General features: G+C 43.3%; 1 protein-coding gene across 1 annotated transcript in view; it reads left to right on the forward strand.

The window, feature by feature from the left end:
- The window catches only part of LOC143783231 (collagen alpha-4(VI) chain-like), a 307,945-nt gene that overhangs the window by 49,948 nt on the left and 234,835 nt on the right, over nt 1–23,162 (forward strand). The gene's annotated exons all lie outside the window — the stretch shown is intronic.

Below are 23,162 nucleotides of genomic sequence, written 5' to 3' on the forward strand. Positions count from 1 at the left end.
TCCTGAAAACCAGCATCTGCAAACAGCATCATAGATGGCATCTGAGTGCTGTAAAATGTTTTCATGGACCCCTAGACAAACATTGGAGAGTTTTATCCATAACTCGGATGCTCTGATACCTTTCGACTAGTCAACGCTTTACGGGGATCACCCTCGGCAACCCAAGTCTGCATCATACTCAGCAGGGAGTGCACAAACCGGTCCATTACAACTCACTCTACCATCTGCGCTGAGGTAGAGGGTTCCAGCTGAAACCACTTTTGGATGAGGTGCAGCAGATGAAACATTTGGGAGCGAGGAGGTTTGTCATGGTGATATGCCCAGCGGTGGACTCGATGTACCCTGACAGACATTGTCACCCCCAAGCACGCCAAAATTTCTGTTTTCAATTATTCATATTCTTTGGAGTCCTATAAAGCCAAATCATAGTAGGCCTTTTGTGGCTTCCCTATTAAGTATGGTGCCAGCACCTCCGCACACTGGTCTGGCGGTAGTTTCTCCCTATCGGCGACCCTTTCAAAAAAGGTTAAAAAGGTCTCAATATTGTCACCTGGGGTCACTTTCTGCACAGCTTTTCTCACCGCCTTCTGCACAGAGAAATCATCAGCTGACATTGGAGTCTGAGCTTCCACAGTGCCAAGAATCGTCTCTGTGAGTAATTCAATCTGCTGCTGCTGTTGTCATCTCTGCTGATGCTGTTGCTGGAGCTATTGCATCAGTCGCTTACTTGTCTCCTGTTGTACAACTTTTGCTACTGCATCTATTGATGGTGCTGCTGATAATGACTTTGGACTAGATGCTTGAACATTTTGTCTGATCGCTGCACCATCATTACAGCCACCTTCACCCAGGACATGCGGTTTGTCAATAGTCATCCCACTTGCTTCCTGAAGATCTTGCCAGCACTTTTAACACCAACTATGGTAGGTTGACTCACTCGGCTTCTTAAGGAGGTAGACTTCGGAATTAATTAAATTTAAAGTCCACCTAGTTTATTACAATCCTTATAAACCACGTCACCAGAAAATGTAAATACAGCCTTTGGTTGCCAGAAGGTAAAACAAAATGTAACAAGTCCATACAATAGTGCTGGTTAGCCAACCTGGTTTAATTGTCAGCTTTCATGTCGTTGGGCAAAGGATGTTCAATCCAGGAGACCTGCAATATCCATATGGCCAGCTTTCCTTAACAACAAAGCACATCTCCAGAGCTTGCACCTCCAGACCCACGAATTCTCAAATGCTCTAGAAAGCTGGGTATTTATCCTCTGGACTCCTACCACTCTACAGCTGTTCAATCATTCTAGCACTAAACATGGCTGATTAACCCCTCTTATCACTTAGTGCACTGGACGATTCTTCCTAGGTTTATATTACTGAAGCTAACAACCTCAGTGCTACATATCTCCCATCTAGTACATTGCCCACGACTTTGTCACATTATGCATACAGTTGTGTGAAAAACTTTGACCCTTTCCTGATTTCCTATTCTTTTGCTTGTTTGTCACACTTAAATGTTTGAAATCACCAAACAAATGTAAATATTAGAGAAAGATAACACAAGTAAACACAAAATGCATTTTTAAATGAAGGTTTTTATTTTTAAGGAAAAAGAAACACAAACCTACAGGGCCCTGTGTGGAAAAGTGTTTGACTGTGTGAAAAGTGATCTTAAAACATAAATTAACTATGCTTTATCAGTTATCACATATTTGGGAAACTGAATTCAAATTCCCTAGCCACACCTAGGCTTAATTACTGCTATAACTGTTCTCAATCAAGAAGTTACTTAAATAGCACCTGCTTGACACAGTAATGTAGACCAAAAGATCCTCATAAGCTAAACATTATGCCGAGATCCAGATCTGCAACAAAAGAGATATAAAGTAATTGAGATCTATCAGTCTCAATTACTCTGGAAAAGGTTATAAAGCCATTTCTAAAAATTTAAAACTCCAGCATCCAAAGAACTGCAGACCTCAGTTGCCTCAGTTAAGGTCAGTGTTCATAATTACATCATAAGAAAGTTACTGGGCAAAAATGGCCTGCATGGCAGAGTTCCAAGACAAAAACCACTGCTGAGCAATAAGAACATAAAGACTTGTCTTAGTTTTGCCAGAAAACATCTCTGTGGTCTAACAAAACTTCTGGTGTAAAAGTAACACAGCATTTCAGAAATGGAACATCATACCAACAGTAAAATATGATGGTAGTAATGTGTTTTGCCTGGAAGACTTGGAAGACTTACTGTGGTTAATGGTGCCATGAATTCTTCTCTCTACCAAAAAAATCCTGAAGGAGAATGTCCAGCCATCTGTTCGTGACCTCAAACTGAAGCGCATCTGAGTCAATGACAATGATCCAAAACCACCAGCGAGCCCACCTCCGAATGGCTTAAAAAAAATAAAGACTTTGGAGTGAAGTAGTCAAAGTCCTGCCCTTAATCTGATTGAGATGCCATGGCATGATCTTAAAAAGGTGGTACATGCTCGGAAACCCTCCAATGTGAGTAGGCTAAAATTCCTCCAGAGTGTTGTAAAAGACTCATTGCCAGTTATCACAAACGCTTGATTATAGTTGATGCTGCTAAGGATAACCCAACCAGTTATTAGGTTTAGAGGGTAATCACTTTTTCACACCGGGCCTTGTAGATTTGGTTTTCTTTTTCCCCTAACAATGAAGACCTTCATTTAAAAATTGCATTTTGTGTCATCTTTGTCTAATGTTTAAATTTACTTGTTGATATGAAGCATTTAAGTGTGACAAACATGTAAAAGAATAGGAAATCAGGAAGGAGGCAAACACTGTTTCACACAACTGTATATATATATATGTATATATATATGTGTATATATATATATATATATATATATATATATATATATATTCTGTACATATAAGTATTTGATACACTGATTTTGCAAGTTTTTCCTCCTACAAAGAATGGAGAGGTCTCTAATTTCTATTGTAGGTACACTTCAACTGTGAGAGACAGAATGTAAAAATAAAAACAGAAAATCACATTGTATGAATTCTTTTGTATTTTATTTCATGAAATAAGTATTTGATCTCCTACCAACCAGTGCGAATCCTGCTTCTCATATATCTGTTATTTTTTTAAGCAGCCATCCTACTCTGCACTAATTACCTGTATTAAACACAGCTGTTTGAACTTGTTACTTGTGTAAAATTCAATTATCCACACACCTGTCCACATACTCAATCAACCACACTTGAACCTCTCCACCATGGCCAAAACCAAAGAGCTGTCTAAAACTGTAGACCTGCACAAGGCTGAAATGGGTTGCAGAACAATAGCCAAGCAGTTTGGTGAGAAGGCACCAACTGTTGGCACAATTACTAGAAAATGGAAAAAACACAAGATGACTGTCAATCTTCCTTAGTCTGGTGTTCAATGTAAGATCTCACCTCGTGGGATAAGAATGATTCTGAGAAAGATCAGGAATCAGCTCAGAACTACACAGATGGACCTGGTCAATGACCTAAAGAGAGCTGGGACCACAGTCTCAAACATTACCGTTAGTAACACACTGCGCCATCCTGGATTAAAATCTTGCAGGGCATGTACATGTGCAGGCCTATTTGACGTTCGCCAATGACCATCTGAATGATCCAGCGGAGGCATGGGAGAAGGTCATGTGGTGAGATGAGACCAAATAGAACTTTTTGGTATCAACCCCACTTGCTGTATTTGGAGGAAAAATAAGTAGGAGTGCAACCCTAAAACACTGTCCCAACCGTGAAGCATGGCGGAGGAAATATCATACTTTGGGGGGGTCTTTTCCTGCAAAGGGGACCTCCTTCCCTCAATAAGAGCTGTAAGGTGGCAGCTGGACAGGTCGGGGATGGGAGGTATTTGTCACCAAGGTACCAAGCCTTGGTGATGTAAGACCCGGAGAAACAGGCTCCCTCACACTGAGTTGTTTTAATGAGCCCGGATTATGGATCCAGATTTTACAAGCCACTGAAAGCTGTGTGGGATCGGCTGCTCACTTAGCTCCAGTCAGCTCTTGGATGGTCTGATTTAAGGCAGCTAGGGCTGTCTTACCTGGTCTGTGTGTTTTGCAATGCGAGGAGGTCTTGCATGTGCTGCTCAGACCCTGCTGGAGTCTGGGAGGAAAAGACTCACATTTAAATGGCTAAGCCTGTGCATTATATGGACTTGTTATTTTCCATTTTGTTCTGGGATACCTTTGTTTACCTGGCCTGCTATATTTTGTTCTAACCAGACAGCCACAGAAGGCATACTTTGATTTGGCCTTACAAGACGCCAAAGAATATGACAAACTTACAGCTGAGATCTTGGCTCAGCTGGGTGTAACCCTGGCACTCAGGGCACAACGGGTCCATCTCTGGGACTTTCACAGTGATAAACCTCCCTAGTCACAAATGTTTGACTTTCTGCAACTGGTACAGAAGTGTCTGCAACCATATACTTGTTCCCCAGCCCAGATGGTCAGTAGAGTGGTTATGGATTGGTTTATCCACTTTCTGCCAAAGCTGATTCAGTTCTGGGTCACCCAGGGTCATCTCCAAAATGCAGATGACCTGGTAGGCCTATTGGAGAGGTACCAGGCCATGGAGGGTTCCCTGGGTAGTCAAGCTGGGGTAAGGTCACCTTTCTGGAGTTCCCAAAGAGGGGATAGCTCTCAAAAGAGGGGGACTAAATCTGCACTGGGGGGCATCTAAAGTCCCAAGAGAGATCTGAGTCACAGCCGAGTAATAAGTCCTCTACTGTTCTCTGTTGGATGTTTGCATCAATCTGAAGCTGTATCAGATTACAGAGGCCCGCAGGGAGGTAATCTTGAAAGTGGTGAAGCGGATGCTGAATATAGGGTTCATTGAGGAGTCCAAGAGTGGTTGGTTCAGTCCCATAGTGTTGGTACCAAAACCAGATGGGAAATTGTTGTTCTGTAAAGACTACAGGAAGCTCAATGAGGTCTCAAAGTTTGACACCTACCCAAAGTCTATGCTAGATGAGCTTATTGTGAGGTTAGGATCAGCTCAATATATCACCACCCTGGACCTCATTTAAGGATGCTGGCAAATTCCCCTGTCCAAAGAGGCCAAGGAGAAGACAGCCTTCTTAATGCCAGATGGATGTTATCAGTCTGCCAGGATGCCGTTTGTGTTGTAGGGAGCTCCGGACACTTTCCAGAGAGCCATGGACTGGATCTTAGCACCCCACAAAAAGTAGGCAGTGGCCTACCTAGATAACATCGTCATATTCAGGCAGGACTGGGGATGTCATCTTGGCAAAGTTCAGGCCATACTTGAGGTAGAGGTACACAACAATGGGTGGATATAAACAAACCACAACTGAGTATAATCCTAAAGGTTAATTTTATTACAAAAATCAAGAGCCATAATTAACAGGAACAATAAAATAAGAACCACTGGAAACCAATGTACAGGACACAAAATGCCCAGCACACCAAGTCAATAATAACAATTATAATATAAGTAGTTAATCAATGCCATATAAAGTGCATAGAACAACAGGCTAGACACACTGTCTGTGCAACTGTTTTTGTAGCTGGAAGATCACTAATGTATATCGGAAACCTACTGCTACTAATACCTTACTACATGCGAGCTCGTCACACCGCCAGTCCACCATTAATGGTATTCCAATCGGACAACATCTGCGTATTAAACGTATCTGTTCTAATCAGGAAAAGTTTCAAAATCAGGCTCACGATCTTTATTGTCGCTTCAGAGAACGTGGCTATAGCCATCGACAAATTCGTCGGGGCTATAAAAGAGCGTGCTTAACATCTCGCAATGATCTCTTGTATCAGACCCCATCTAAAGCTAAAGAAGACACGCAGGTGAGACTCATTACTCCATTTAACAGTCAGTGGAAGGAGTTTGTTGGAATTGTTACCAAACATTGGGGAATTTTGCGGTCTGTCAATTACGGCTAAGAGATCTGACAACCTTCGTGACTTATTAGTTCGAAGCCATTATTCTCCAGATAAAGAAAAAACGAAAGGAGCAACTGATTCTGTACATGGCTTTTTTCCATGTACGTTTTGTAAGGGCTGTCAGAACCATGTTAAGAGCAAAGATTTTTCTAACCCCCAGGGTGGTCGTTGTTTTAAAATTCGTCATAGACTTACATGTGCCTCCAAGGGGGTAATCTATCACGCACAGTGCCCATGTAACAAGGTGTATATCGGGATGACTACCCGTGAGCTTAAGATCAGGACAAGGGAACATGTGCGTGATATAGAGAAGGCCAAAACATCCAAAGATGTGAGTTCATTAAAAACCTTGCCTCGCCATTTTTTCTTGCATCATGAATGTAATGCCAGTAAACTCAAAATTAAGGCCATTGATCAGGTGTCCTTGGGTCCACGGGGTGGTGACTTATTCAGAGCCCTGGCTAGGGCAGAGAGCCGTTGGATCTATCGACTTAATACAGTTACCCCCGGTGGCCTGAATGAGGGGTTTGGTTTTGGTTCTTTCTTGTGATGACATCTCACACGTTTTTTATGGGGGTGGGTTTTTTTTATTTCAGATTTATTGTGTGTGTTTGTTATTTTATGTTCATAATTCTCTCTTTTTTTAATATTTTAGTTCTGGCCTTCAGATTTATGTTACGCACGTCCTGCCTTGTATATTGAATTTCCATTGGTCTCCTCGGAGAATATTGTGGTATTAATGCCGGAGGGAAACTTTTTTGGACTCCTTCACTTCTGCACTGTTGTCCTATGCAATTAATGTTCTTTTTGTATTATTTTTTTATATATATGTTGTCACTGTTGCTAGGCACATATATGTGTGCTTAGTATATATATGTACGTGTTCCCCTTTTATATTGTACATCTTTATATTTCCTCATATTTATAAACAGCTGTATGTCCTTATGACATTCGGCTCGCACTATTGTCCCATGACTATCTATAGGTTTCATGGTTTTGTTTTATCTATTTATGTTGCTCACAATATTATGCTATGTTCGTATTTTTGTTTATATATTTACCTGTAATAGGATAAAATGCCGGTATATGTTTACATATGCCTTACGATATTTGTCACTATTAGCACATTGTCACTTTACAGTGTCAGCACTCATTCACCTTAGTTATGTGTTATTTCTCCGGCTAAGTCCTTGTGTGTCCGGTGTGCGCATGCGCCGCTTCTGTGGCGCCGGATCATTATGTGGGCGGCACTAGGCTCGCGGCACGCAGACTCCGTCTCCATGACGGCTCTGGGTGTTTGCGCTCCACAACCGCTCCTGTGATGGCCCTTTTGGTTGCCATGGCGGCGGCACATGCGCCATCAATTCCGGATATCACTGGGCTTCAGTACGGATGTGCGTCTTTGATATGGACTGATTTGCTATTTGCAATCAGGATTTCTTTATTTCTATTGGCCAGACTTTGCCTAAATAGTTGGAACCCCCCCCAATGCAAGCCTCCTGAGGAAGTCTCGACGAAACGTGCGTTGGGGCGGCAGGGACCAATTTGTTACCAGCACCCAGGTCTCTTCCATTTAGTAAGTATATCATGCCTTGATTTCTAGCTTGTCTTTTTGCACTTTTATGGTCCTTCCGGGCCTTTTATGCACTATGCACTTTGCATTCTATTAATTTGTGATCATCCAGCTACAAAAACAGTTGCACAGACAGTGTGTCTAGCCTGTTGTTCTATGCACTTTATATGGCATTGATTAACTACTTATATTATAATTGTTATTATTGACTTGGGCATTTTGTGTCCTGTACATTGGTTTCCAGTGGTTCTTATTTTATTGTTCCTGTTAATTATGGCTCTTGATTTTTGCAATAAAATTAACCTTTAGGATTATACTCAGTTGTGGTTTGTTTATATCCACCCATTGTTGTGAACATGTTATTTGGAGTTTTTGGTCCTTGCTACTGATGTCCAGGACATTTATCTAGTGTTTATACTTGAGGTAGAGGTAGTATAAAACCTCAAATAAATAACGTTGAAGCGATCCAGAGCTGGCCACAGCACCTCTTGAAAAAGAAGGTCAAGGCATTTCTAGGTATTGTGTGCTACTAGAAGACTTGTACCTAATTTTGCCATGATAGCAGCCCCACTGACAGATCTTCTGAAAGGGACAAAGTCTACTATGGCTAAGTGTTCCCCAAAGGTGAGGCGGCCTTTCAAGAACTGAAACTGGTCCTCGGTAAACAGCCAGTTTTGGTGGTACCCAACTTCTCCAAAGAGTTATTGGTCTAGACGGATGCATCGAATGTCAGGCTGGGAGTAATTTTGTCCCAGGAGATTAACTGAGAAGAACATGCTGTAATGTACCTCAGTCAGAAGCTGTCCACATGTTAGAACTACTCCATAATGGAAAAAGAATGTTTAGCAATCAAATTGGCATTGGACACTCTGAGGTATTAGGTTGATAGAAGGTTCAGGTTAGTGTCAGACTATGTCCCACTAAGGTGGATGCGAGAGAAGAAGGGAAACAATGCCCAATTAACTAGGTGGTTCCTAACCCTAAAATATTTCAGTTTTCAGGTGGAGTCAGGGCAGGACTGGCCATCTGGCAATTCTGGCAAATGCCAGAAGGGTCTGTCTGGTCATGGGCCGCCTTGTCTGCTACAATGTTAACAGAATAGGTGTCTTGAAAATACGAATTCTGTTAAGAGTTGTGACAGAGCACAAAGTCGCTGCCCCAGCAGGCCACAGGTATCATGAGAAATATTGGTCTTGTAGAAAATCTTCCTTTCCTCCATCCAGGGTAATATTAGTAATATATCCCATCTGGTTCATGGGGACAGGGACAGCATGGGCCTGTGTGATTTCCAATGGCAGGACTGAATTTCAGCCCCAGTCCGTACCTGGGTGGAGCATAGGCCTGGGAAACAGCATGGGAATGTAGATGCCCTATCAAGAGTATATTGTATGTTGGCAGAATGTGCCAAGCCCCCTTGCTTTAGGCAGAGGGGGAGATATGTTAGGTGGCAGCTGGACAGTTGGGGATGGGAGATATGTGTCCCCAAGGTATCAAGCCTTGGTGATGTAGGACCCTGACAAGCAGGTCCCAGCACACTTAGTGCTGAAAGGTGTTTTAATGAGCCCGGGTTATGGATCTGGGATTTATGAGCCGCTGAAAGAGCTTGGTGAGATCGGCTGCTCACTTAACTCCAGTCCAGGTCTTGGATGTTCTGATTTAAGGCAGCTAGGGCTTTCTTACCTGGTCTGTGTGATTTGCAAGGTGAGGAGTCCTTGCATGTGTTGCTCAGACTCTGCTGGAAACAGAGAAGAAAATACTCAAATTTAAAAGACTGTTATATGGACTTGTTAGTTTTCATTTTGTTCTGTGATACCTTTGTTTACCTGGAAGAGGCTGCTATATTTTGTAAGCATGACGGTTTATTAACTTTCTTTTAATAAACCACCTTTTTGTTTTGAACCAACAAACTAAGTCCCGCGTGTGAAAGAGCGTCTCCTGCAGAGCCGATCTTTCACAGAGCATTGAAGATGGGTCATGGTTGGGTCTTCCAGCATGACAATGATCCGATACACACAGCCAGGGCAACTAAGGCGTGACTCCGTGAGAAGCTTTTCAAGGTCCTGGAGTGGCAGACATGAATCCAATAGAAAATCTTTGGAGAGAGCTGAAACTTAATGTTGCCCAGTGACAACCCCCAAACCTGAAAGATCTGGAACAGATCTGTATGGAGGAATAGGCCAAACTCCCTGCAGTGAGTGCAAACTTGGTCAAGAACTAGAGGAAACGTTTGACCTCTGACAAATGTTTCTGTACTAAATATTAAGTTCTATTTTTCTATTGTCTCAAATAGTTATTTCATGCAATAAAATGCAAATTAATTATGTAAAAATCATGCAATGTGATTTTATTTTTAGATTCTGTCTCTCACAGTTGAAGTGCACCTACGATAAAAATTACAGACCTTGTCATTCTTTGTAGGTGGGAAAACTTGCAAAATTGGCAGTGTATCGAAAAGTTATTTTTCACACTGTATAAATATATATATATACAGTGGGACAAAAATGTATTTAGTCATTCAGCAATAGTGCAAGTTCCACCACTTAAAAAGATGAGAGGCGTCTGTAATTTACATCATAGGTAGACCTCAACTATGGGAGACAAACTGAGAAAAAAAAATCCAGAAAAATCACATTGTCTGTTTTTTTATCATTTTATTTGCATATTATGGTGGAAAATAAGTATTTGGTCAGAAACAAAATTTCATCTCAATACTTTGGAATATTTCCTTTGTTGGCAATGAAAGAGGTCAAACGTTTTCTGTAAGTCTTCACAAGGTTGCCACACACTGTTGTTGGTATGTTGGCCCATTCCTCCATGCAGATCTCCTCTAGAGCAGTGATGTTTTTGGCTTTTCGCTTGGCAACACGGACTTTCAACTCCCTCCAAAGGTTTTCTATAGGGTTGAGATCTGGAGACTGGCTAGGCCACTCCAGGACCTTGAAATGCTTCTTACGAAGCCACTCCTTCGTTACCCTGGCGGTGTGCTTTGGATCATTGTCATGTTGAAAGACCCAGCCACGTTTCATCTTCAATGCCCTTGCTGATGGAAGGAGGTTTGCACTCAAAATATCACGATACATGGCCCCATTCATTCTTTCATGTACCCGGATCAGTCGTCCTGGCCCCTTTGCAGAGAAACAGCCCCAAAGCATGATGTTTCCACCACCATGCTTTACAGTAGGTATGGTGTTTGATGGATGCAACTCAGTATTCTTTTTCCTCCAAACACGACAAGTTGTGTTTCTACCAAACAGTTCCAGTTTGGTTTCATAAGACCATAGGACATTCTCCCAAAACTCCTCTGGATCATCCAAATGCTCTCTAGCAAACTTCAGATGGGCCCGGACATGTACTGGCTTAAGCAGTGGGACACGTCTGGCACTGCAGGATCTGAGTCCATGGTGGCGTAGTGTGTTACTTATGGTAGGCCTTGTTACATTGGTCCCAGCTCTCTGCAGTTCATTCACTAGGTCCCCCCGCGTGGTTCTGGGATTTTTGCTCACCGTTCTTGTGATCATTCTGACCCCACGGGGTGGGATTTTGCGTGGAGCCCCAGATCGAGGGAGATTATCAGTGGTCTTGAATGTCTTCCATTTTCTAATTATTGCTCCCACTGTTGATTTCTTCACTCCAAGCTGGTTGGCTATTTCAGATTCAGTCTTCCCAGCCTGGTGCAGGGCTACAATTTTGTTTCTGGTGTCCTTTGACAGCTCTTTGGTCTTCACCATAGTGGAGTTTGGAGTCAGACTGTTTGAAGGTGTGCACAGGTGTCTTTTTATACTGATAACAAGTTTAAACAGGTGCCATTACTACAGGTAATGAGTGGAGGAAAGAGGAGACTCTTAAAGAAGAAGTTACAGGTCTGTGAGAGCCAGAAATCTTGATTGTTTGTTTCTGACCAAATACTTATTTTCCACCATAATATGCAAATAAAATGATAAAAAAACAGACAATGTGATTTTCTGGATTTTTTTTTCTCAGTTTGTCTCCCATAGTTGAGGTCTACCTATGATGTAAATTACAGACGCCTCTCATCTTTTTAAGTGGTGGAACTTGCACTATTGCTGAATGACTAAATACTTTTTTGCCCCACTGTATATATGTGTGTGAAGGCGATGATGGTGAAACCTAGGCTGGGCTCATTATTTGTCATGTATTTTATATATGATGAAATGTCTTTTTACAATCCTGCCATTAATTAATATAAATAACCATTTTACGACAAGTTTCATTGATCAATGCATTATCACACAATGTTGTTTGGCTTATTCTGTTTGTGGGATGGAATATACAGTATATTGCTTTGAAATGTAATATCCCAGCTGGTGACTTCAACATACTATGAAATGCTTGTTTGTAAGAATTGTGCATGTGAGAAAAAGCGTAAAACTAGAGTTGTGGCAAAAACCATAGCAGATGGTAGCCACTGTGGTTGTTAAAATTTTATTTTTTAAACAATTACTTTGACTTGATTTTGCAGCAGAACAAGTATTTATCACATTGAAGGGGTTGTCCAGCCCTGGGGTACAAGTCTGCAGTCAGACTTATGTTTAGTAGCTAGCAACCCATCATTCAAAACTTTATCTTTTTGGAAAAAGGTGACATTATTTTGTATATTTTCTATGTCTACATCTTGTTTTAAATGGAGGAAAAGAAATATATTTCAAATAATTTCACATTTTGGACTTTGTGGTCGTAGAGATTGGGTCAGAAAAAAGCATGCTTATGGACACCGTTTGTTTTCACATAAATAGCTAACTGGTTGCATGGTAAATGGTATTAGGTATGAACATGTTTTTTAGCTAATGAAAGAAAGCAAATTTCCCGGATTATAGGAAGAACCTCAAAGTATCAAAACACTACCCAAGGAGAACAACCAAAGGTTATGAATAGACATATGCTCACAATAATTAAAAATGCAAATTTTATTGAAGATTAGTTATAAAATTCAATTAAAAATAAGAAAGGAATCGCTAAGCTAAACAGAGGCTTATGTGGAAATATATACATGTAAATTTATAAAAGGTTGGACATATAGAAATATTCAATTCAATGCTCAGGATCAGGCTAAAGTGCAAGTGCAAACATTCGTACCAAATAGTCCTGTATAATAGCCTTAGTCTGGTGTCCCACTTGCAACTGTAATGCAAGAAACTCGCGCGAGTCTCTCACCTCAATACCTGGCACTGCCGATGGCACTTGGGACCGGAGTGTGTGGCTGCATGTATTTCTATGCAGCTGAACGCTCCGGTCTGAACCGCCAGCAGCAGTGCGGTTATTGAGGCGAGAGACACGCGCAGATTTCTTGCATTGCAGTTGCAGGTGGGACACTGACCTTAAGCTGCGCATATGAAGGGAGCCCATTAAAATGATTACCAACATGTGCATGCAGAAATCTTCATTTCAATGTTCAGGATCAGGCTAATGTGCAAATGCATTAATGCAAGTAAATCCTTTGTAGTAGCCTAAGGCCACGTTCACACATTTGGTATTTGGTCAGTATTTTACATCAGTATTTGTAAGCTTAAGTCCGGAGATCAACAATCAGAGGAAAATCTATAATAGAAACATATGCACCACTTCTGTATTTATCACCCACTCCTGGTTTTAGCTTACAAATACTGATGTAAAATACTGACCAAATATTGAACATGTGAAAGTGGCCTTAAACTGAGCATATAAAAAGAGGTAAAAAATTGGCAACATGTGCATCCAATGCAAACATTCAAAATATATAATGTTTACTTACAGCCACAAATCAATCGAAAGGGATGTCCAGAAGCTCTGTGGCCGCACCTCTGGGGTATCAGCTCTGCTGATAATGAGACTGCTGTAAACTTTTCCTGAAAAGTCAGGAAATTTGAGTATGTAATAGTCCCAGTTCACTGTGCGAAAATTGCAAGATTACTAATTTAGTTTTTTATAAAGATGTATTTTTAAATACATGTAACACACAAACCTGATTTAAACAATAGGCAATTTTCTGACAAGATATTCCCTTAAATGATTCATTAATCAAGTTACTATAGTTCAGTGAAAACTGACGCATCAAGCAAATATAGATGTCAACACCTACTGTTTGGCCATCGCTGCGGTGTATCTAATCCTTGGTGTTATTCATTTATAGTTAGCATATATTCAGATTATTTTTTCTTTAACATGTTGAACCAATTTTAGTGACAGCCCTTTAATCACTCTTTGACAAATAACTAAATGATTTGGCAGTGTTATGAAGAGAATTTAGAAATTCTAGAGTCTGATTTATGGGAAGGGTCACTAAATATAAATATATTGTATAAGGGTCACAAGCATTACAAAAAGCCTTGGTAAAACATGGCAGAGAAAGGATGGTCTGGATAATGTTTGAAATTAGATGTATCACGTTAATTATTTGGTGAAAAAGAAACTATAAGCATGAGGCCACATCTCATGTTTTTTTTCACTTTTGGCTTCTAATTATGCAACTTTTCAGAAATAAATCCATTGCAAAGTTGTTACATGATAAATCATAGAGCTGTTAAGGTAGATATTTTTTCTTGTAGGCATTGTAATGTAGATCCCTTGCCTGATTACAATTTGAAACCACTTTATATAGGACCCATGAAAAACTTATAAAGAAGTATTCCGATTGACTTTTTTTCAATAAGTCCGTGTATATGTGTAAGTAGTGTATAGTTAATGTATTAATCTGCTCACCTACCACTGCTCTCTCCGGGATCTAGAGCAAATCCGATCCTCTTCTGAGTGACGTCACTGCTCTGCAGACTCTCTGGGTTACTCCCCACTCTGCGTGATGTGGCGTGAAGCGGCTTTTACAATGTAAGCTTATAGAGCACAGGAAAAAGCTTATCTTGTAAAAAGAGACTCGACTCACACATAATACTTAGAATGATCTGTAGAGTCTGAAGAGTGGTGACTAGGGTTGAGCGAAACAGATCAGACAAATTCAAAAATTGCCGACTTTTGGCAAAGTCGGGTTTCAAGAAACCCGATCCGATCCTAGTGTGGGATCGGCCATGAGGTCGGCGATCTTCGCGCCAAAGTCGCGTTTCGTATGACACGTTCAGCGCCATTTTTCAGCCAATGAAGGAGGATGAAGAGTGTGGGCAGCGTGATGACATAGGTCTCGGTCCCCACCATCTTAGAGAAGGGCATGACAGTGATTGGCTTGCTTTCTGCGACGTCACAGGGGGTATAAAGGGGCGTGCACGCCGACCACCATCTTACTTCTGCCGATCTCAGCATAGGGACAGGTTGCTGCAGCTTCATCAGAAGGGATATAGTTAGGGAGGGAAGATTAACCCCCAAACTGCTTGTGCTGTAGCGATTTCCACTGTCCAACACCACCTTTTTTTTGCAGGGACAGTGGAGGGTTTATTTCTGTGCATCAGCTCTGTAGCTTATTAGGCTGCCTTATAAGGCTCCCTGATAGCTGCATTGCTGTTTGCACGCTGCTGTGCAAACCAACTGCTTTTTTAAAAGAAAAATTCCTGTTGCTCCTTTCTGCACAGTTATCTTGTTTGTTTGTCCACACTTTTGTGTGCAGCAGACCTTTGTATTGCTGCCATACTTGTCCTGAGATCATTGTAGGGAGATTGAAATTGTACTACAGTCCTTGGAGTTTTTCATATATCTTCCAGCCACGTTCTGCCACTTACATTGTGTTGTGTTATACACTGGGCCTGAGTTTTGGTGCAGTCTCCCCCCCAAAAAAGGGAGATTCAAATTGTCACAAAGTGGATATATGTCAGTTCTGTTAGTTTGTCGTATATCAGCCAGCCACGTTCTGCCACTTACATTGTGTTGTGTTATACACTGGGCCTGAGTTTTGGTGCAGTCTCCCCCCCAAAAAAGGGAGATTCAAATTGTCACAAAGTGGATATACGTCAGTTCTGTTAGTTTGTCGTATATCAGCCAGCCACGTTCTGCCATTTACATTGTGTTGTGTTATACACTGGGCCTGAGTTTTGGTGCAGCCTCCCCCCCAAAAAAGGGAGATTCAAATTGTCTCAAAGTGGATATACATCAGTTCTGTTAGTTTGTCGTATATCAGCCAGCCACGTTCTGCCACTTACATTGTGTTGTGTTATACACTGTGCCTGAGTTTTGGTGCAGTCTCCCAAAAAAAAGGGAGATTTAAATTCTCAACAAGTTTATATACACCTTCTACCTTGTTTTACAGTACCATATAACGGTTGTTATTTTGGTTAGATTTTCCCAAAAATGAGGAAGTCTGGTGGAAGAGGCCATGGGTGGTCGTTGCCAGCTGGTACTGATGGTGGTGGTGGTGGTGGAGCATCTGGTGGTAGTGGGAAAAGCAAAATAGCACCTAAGGCTGGAGGTGTTGAGCCAGCATCATCGTCTGGCTACACAAGGCCTCGAAGGCTCCCTTATTTTGGAGTAGGAAAACCGCTTTTAAAACCGGAGCAACAGGAAAAAGTTTTGGCTTTCCTTGCTAACTCCGCCTCTAGCTCTTTCGCCTCCTCTTCAGAAAATTCCAAATATAAAAGCAGCAAGTCGTCAGTGGATGCTCCCGGTCAGGAACAAGACATTTCCTTGTGTCCTTCACCCAAACCAAAAGTGAAGGATGCGTCAGGCGACACTACAGGTTACTCCATGGAGCTCTTTACACATACCATGCCTGGGTTAGAAAGGTAAATTGTTAACTACCCATTACAAGATGAATCGGACATGGAGTGCACTGATGCACAGCCACAGCTAGATTATTATGCTGTTCCATTGACTCAGATCACTACATTGCCCTCGCAGTGTACAGAGCCAGAATCTAACCCTGATGAGACTGTGGTGCCCCTTCCCGAACGCTATAGCACCTTACACGGTGACACAGAGGAAGGTGCACATGACATTGAAGAGGAGGTGATAGATGACCCAGTTGTTGACCCCGATTGGCAGCCATTGGGGGAAGAGGGTGCCGCTGCCAGTAGCTCAGAAGCGGAGGAGGATGATCCACAGCAGCCATCTACATCACAACAGCTGTCATCTGGCAGGCCCGTATCAGGCCAAAAATGTGTGTCAAAAACAGTTTTAGGACAGCGTGGCCATCCGGTGAAAGTAGCACAGCGTGCAATGCCTGAAAAGGTATTCGATAGTAGGAAGAGTGCAGTGTGGCAATTTTTTAACCAAGATCCGAATGATGAGTCAAAAGTTATCTGTAAGAAATGCTCAAAGACCTTTAGTAGAGGGAAGAATCTTCAAAATTTAAATACAACGTGCATGCGTAGTCATTTAACCAGCATGCACTTGCAAGCCTGGACTAACTACCAAACGTCACGTACCGTTGGTGCACCTGCTCAGAATGAAGGTAGTCAGCAACGCTACATTGCATCCCTCACTGTAAGCCCACCGGTTAGGACACCACCAGCAGCAAATGTGGAGGTATCGTCGCAAGGCCCAAACAGTCAGGGGATCACAAGGTTATTGGTAGGAAACACTGTATGTAGGCCAACATCAAGAATACCATCACCAACCCTCTCTCAATCCCCCATGTCCACCATCACCACCACCGCTACTTCCACCATATGCAGCTCTCCAGTCCAGCTCACCCTACAAGAGACTCTAGTTAGGAAAAGAAAGTACTCATCCTCTCATCCGCATACACAGGGTTTGAAAGCCCACATTGCTATACTAATCTCGTTAAAGATGATGCCCTACCGGTTGGTTGAAAGCGAAGCTTTCAAAGACCTGATGGCCTACGCAGTACCACGCTATGACCTACCCAGTCGTCACTTCTTTGCAAGAAAAGCCATCCCAGCCCTCCACTAGCATGTCAATGACCACATTGTCCATGCACTGAGGCAATCAGTCAGTGGAAAGGTGCACCTCACAAAAGATGCAAGGACCAGTAGGCATGGCCAGGGACGTTATGTGTCCATCACGGCGCACTGGGTTAATGTGGTGGATGCAGGGGCCACTGGGGACAGCCATAGTGGGACAGTTCTGCCTAGCCCACGGTCTAGGAAACAATTGGCTGTAGGCATTCGCCACCCCTCCTCCTCCTCCAGAAGCGAAAGCTCGTCCACAGAGCGCCGTCGCACGACCACTCCATCCGCAGCTGCCAGTGTTGCACACGAGGTGTCCCATTATCGAACAGCTAGTGGTAAGTGTCAGCAGGCTGTTTTACAAATGAAGTGTTTGGGCGACAACAGACATACCACGGAAGTACTGGCCGAGTACTTGCAGCAAGAAACTCAGTCATGGCTGGGCAGTGTACATCTTGAGGCAGGCAAGGTAGTCAGTGATAATGGAAGGAATTTTATGGCTGCCATAGCCCTTTCAGAACTGAAACACATACCTTGCCTGGCTCACACCTTGAACCTGGTGGTGCAGTGCTTCCTGAAAAATTATCCGGGGTTACCAGCCCTGCTCCTGAAGGTGCGAAGACTTTGCTCGCACATCCGCCGGTCACCCGTACACTTCAGCCGTATGCTGAACCATCGGCGATCGCTGAATCTTCCCCAGCACTGCCTAATAATTGACGTTGCAACAAGGTGGAACTCCACACTGCACATGCTCAGAGGCTGTGCGAACAGAGGTGTGCTGTAATTTATTTGTGGGAGGATACACATACACAGGCAGGCACTTGGATGGCAGACATGGAGTTGTCTGGTGTGCAGTGGTCGAAGCTACAAGACCTCTGTCAAGTCCTTCAGTTTTTTGAGGAATGCACACGGCTGGTAAGTGCAGATGACGCCATCATAAGCATGAGCATCCCACTAATGCGTCTGCTGATGCAAAGTTTGATGCACATTAAGGAGCAGGCATCTGCAGCCGAGGAGGAGGGAAACCTTGATGACAGTCAGCCATTGTCTGCTCAGGGAACTTTCCTGGATGAGGTGGCGGACGAAGAGGGGAAGGAGGAGGATGATGGGGATGAATATTTATGGGAGGAGGATGCTTCTCAGGGGGCAATAGAAACTGGTGGTGTTGCAGGGTCAGGTACAGGGTTTTTGCGGGACACAAGTGATGTTGATTTGCAAGAAAGTGCTCCTCAACCCAGCACAAGCAATGAATTGACACCTGGAACATTGGCCCACTGTTATGGACTGGTAATTTAGGAGCGACATGCGACTAGCTCTGAGCAGGTGGTAACTATACAGACCGCAGTTCCTGATCTTAACACAACACTAGAAGTAGCCGTGGGATGTTCCTGTCACTCCCTGGACACCTCGTCACAGCCGGAGAACTAGCTACCCCTAAAGGTAGAAACAGGAAAGCTATCTTGCCTCAGAGAAAATCCCCAAAGGATAGGATAGTCCCCCACAAATATTGACTGTGAGAGGAGAAGGAAATGACATACGCAGTATGAAACAAGATTTAGCAAAGGAGGCCACTTCTAGCTATATACATAGTAAGGAAAGAACACTGTGCGGTCAGTAATAAAAACTAGAAAAAGTCCACCGCAGAGATATGCAAAAATCTCCACACCTGACTAAAGGTGTGGAGGGCAAAATCTGCAGCCCAGAGCTTCCAGCTTAGCTAAATAGATCCATACTGATAAGCTGGACAAATGAGCAAAACATAGAATGTGCTGAACAATAAAGTCCACAACAAATGGACTGCAAAAGGACAAGCAAGGACTTATCTTTGCTGAACTGGACAGAGTGTCAGGGAAATCCAAAAGAGCAGTGGCTCCAAGCAGGAACAATTGACAACTGGCATTGATTGAGGCCTAAGGCTGGACTAAAATAGCCGAGCCAGAAAGACGATCAGTGGGAGCAGCTGCTAATGCTAAATCCAAGAAGCAGCTATACCACTCAAAACCACAGGAGGGAGCCCAAGAGCAGAATTCACAAAAGTGATACTTACAACCACCGGAGGGAGCCCAAGAATGGAATTCACAACAGCCCACATGGCTGAGTATGCCTTGCGTATCCTAAAAAGGGACCCCCGCATTATCAAAATGATGACCGATGACGATTACTGGTTGGCCTGCCTCCTGGATCCACGATATAAAGGAAAATTACAAAATACATTCCACATGAGAACCTTGAGCAAATATTGGCTACCAAACAAGCAACTCTTGTAGACCGTTTGGTTCAGGCATTCCCAGCACACAGCGGCGGTGATGGTTCTCACACAAGCCGTAGGGGGCAACATGGCAGAGGTGTTAGATGTGCACAAATCCAAAGTGGCGTTGGACAGAGGGGTTTTATGACCAGGTTGTGGAGTGATTTTGCAATGACCGCTGACACGACAGGTACTGCTGCATCAATTCAAAGTGACAGGAGACAGCATTTTTCCAGTATGGTTACGAACTACTTTTCCTCCCTCATCGATGTTCTCCCTCACAGGTCATTCCCCTTTGATTACTGGGCATCTAAAATAGACACCTGGCCTGAATTGACAGAATATGCATTACAGGAGCTCGCTTGCCCTGCTGCTAGTGTGCTATCCGAAAGAGTCTTCGGTGCTGCTGGTTCAATACTGACTGAAAAAAGGACACATCTGGCTACCCGAAATGTTGATGATCTAACCTTCATTAAAATGAACCAATCATGGATTTCAAATTATTTGGCCCCACCTTCCCCTGCTGACACGTAGCTTGCCTGAAAAATGTCTTGCTTTTGGCCTCCTCTTACTGACTGCTTCAATTCCTCCATTTGCAGCTGCTGAATGTCCACCATAGGCCATTTTTATACCTCCCTAAATGGGCTGACTCCCCCCACAGGGCCACGGTCACCACCTGGCGCAAGCACCCGTGCGAGTGCCGTTTGCCTGGACAGGTGGGTGTGCCAACTCTTGGGCGACGGCACTGGCACAGGGTCCCTCATAGTACAATAAAGTGTCTCTGACGGTGGTGGTGCACAAACAATGTCAGACACACCGTCGTAATATGAGGGGCCCTGTGCCAGTACCGCTGCCCACAAGAGAGTGTTCCCCCCAGCTCGAACAGTGCTCTACCACTTGCAATACTTACCTCTCCCTGCTCCACCACTGTGTAGTCTGTGCTGTTAAATCCTTCAATGGCACTGGCAATACAAATTTGTTGAAATTATAGATGATAGTTAAATATACAGGGGCCCTGGCCTCCATTTAGACCAGTTAATACTTTGCGCCTACTACCACTGTCTGCTACTCAGCAGAGGAGCCCACCCCTGTACCTAGCTATGCCACCTGTTTATTTATGAACAATTTTTTGGCAGACATTTAGCCTACTTTATTATTTGGGCCTACTAACTGTGTCTGCCGCTCTTACAGTTGTCCTCCGCTGAACAAAGCAATGCCGCCAGTTTAGTCCTGTTACCAATTTTGAACTGCATTTAGCCTACTTTATTATTTGGGCCTATATCTGTGTTTCCTCCTCATCCTGCCCATTGCCCAGCCACTGCTAGATGAGTCTGCTGGTACATTGACCCAGACCACTACATTCCCCTTGCACTCTACACAGCCAGAATCTGACCCTGCTGAAAGTCAGGTTCCCCTTCCCGCATACTATACCACCTTACACGGGGACAAAGAGGAAGGTGCAGATAAAAGTGCAGGTTCCTTCATCAGGTGGGGGGGCATACTCGTTGGCGACATCACTGGCACAGGGCCCCTCATAGTACGCAAAAGTGTCTCTGCCGGTGGGAGGCACCACCGCCGTCAAACACACCACCGTACTATGAGGGGCCCTGTGCCAGTGCCAATGCCAACGAGTGGGCCCCCCCTGCTTGCTCAGGATCACAGCACTTGCAAAGTTGAAATACTTACCTCTCCCTGCTCCACCGCCATGACGTATTCCGCATTTCCTGGGCCCACGAAAATCTTGAGCCAGCCCTACCCCCCCACAACTTTAGTGAAATGACCCCCAGTTTTCAATGCCTAACTATTATTATAAAGTAAATTAAGATTGACAAGCTTCAGTAATAAGAATTGATGTTTTTGGCATTAAAATGGGCACTGTAGGTGTTTTCCTGTTCTCCACTCACTGCCGACTTTGATTCCCCATTGACTTGCATTGAGTTTCGTGTTTCAGTCGGCCCCCGACTTTACGCAATAATCAGCCAATTTCACCTTCACCGATTTCATTTCGTGAAACCCGACTTGATCCGAAAAAAGTAAAAGTCGCTCAACTCTAGTGGTGACTTCACTCATTAGATAGAAATGGCGCTGCATACCGGAGAAGGCAACTGTCTTCTTAAAGACCCCATACATATTAAAATCAGCTGAAGCCACTGATATCTGTAGTATTAGTTCACCAATTAATGTGGACAGATCCTTTTGCTGTGCAGGAGCAGATGTGTCTGACCGCTTTCGCCTCTCTCCCCACTGAAAACACCTAAACTCTAAACACCTTAAATGTTTTTGCATACAGGGTGTCAGGAGAAATAACAGCTGGCCCAATAGTCAACTTTCTAAGGTGTACAGCTGGCTTAGGAATTCTAAGTCCTAAATAACATAAAACTAAGAAGCATTTGACATGGAAGAGGGTTGAGAAGAAAGAAGAACTATGAGAAATATACTTGATCACTAGTCTTATACTTACAGCTGCCATCTTCATCTTTTATTAGCGCTGCTCCGATCTCCAGCAGTTTGCGACTTGTCGGATGGTTCCAGTGATTGCTGGGCGATCCAGAAGTCAATTATCAATTTAAGTCTCTGACGGTTAATACGAGGCCAGAATAAGGCGATCATAGCCTTACATTGAGAGCTTGTGAGTGTTACCTTCCAGTCAGTCAGAAGTTGTGGTCACAAGATGGCAGTGTGGGAACGGAGGAGTGCCAGGAAGAGCTGAAGACAACGGCTGGTAAATATAAAACTAGGATCAGGGAACTGTTAGCAATTGTGATTCTATGCTTCCACCTGGGAATGGATTGGCTCTTGTACTACACTACTGCAGGCATTGCGTTCCGGAGTAGTAGGATGTGGGAGGACGAGGGACACCATATCTATCACAAATTTCACTGCCCGGGAAACATGGGATGCTGTGTTCCCTAGTTGAAGAGCAATGCAGGACACTGCTGTGTCTCGTACTAGGCAGCAGTGGGACTGGCTGTCTGGGGATGATTGGGAGGTATTCAACACCTGATCATTTCTTTCAGCATCAGGTGGGCTATTTAACGCCGTTACCAGTCCAGGTCTTTGCTGTTTATTACAGTTCTTATGTGTTGTGGGGGTCAGTATAGCTGACAGTATTGGTTGCTCTCTTTCAGGTTTGGTCTTAGGGTTTATTTCCCTTTCCCTTCATGCTACACTCTCAGGGATTCTTGCAGAGGAATCTACCTAGTGTCGACTAGGCTCCTGCTCATTACAAGTCCCCGTCCCATTTACTGGGAGCTGGGTGAAGAATATGCCAGCCATTTAAGGCTTGCTTAGCTGAGTCAGCTTGCGCCAAGTGCGCCTGTGGCTGCACTTTTGGCTGGTCTGAAGCCAGTATTGCTTGGTCTCTCTGCAATTGCACATAACAGCAACTTACATTAGTGGCACCACTCCAACACTGCAATAAAAAAAGCTGGAGTGGTGCTTTAAATTCAGTAACTTTTTAAATAGTCATTGAATATCATTGGACATTGCACAGTCCAGAATAAACTTATGAGTGATCTTTTAAAAATTTGGACTTTGCTGTGGGATATATGTAATTATTTTAATATATATTTATTGCATTAAATGATAAATTATGAATCTTACATTTGACATAAA

This window comes from Ranitomeya variabilis, chromosome 6, assembly GCF_051348905.1.
Source record: "Ranitomeya variabilis isolate aRanVar5 chromosome 6, aRanVar5.hap1, whole genome shotgun sequence".
NCBI classification, from domain to species: Eukaryota; Metazoa; Chordata; class Amphibia; order Anura; family Dendrobatidae; genus Ranitomeya; species Ranitomeya variabilis.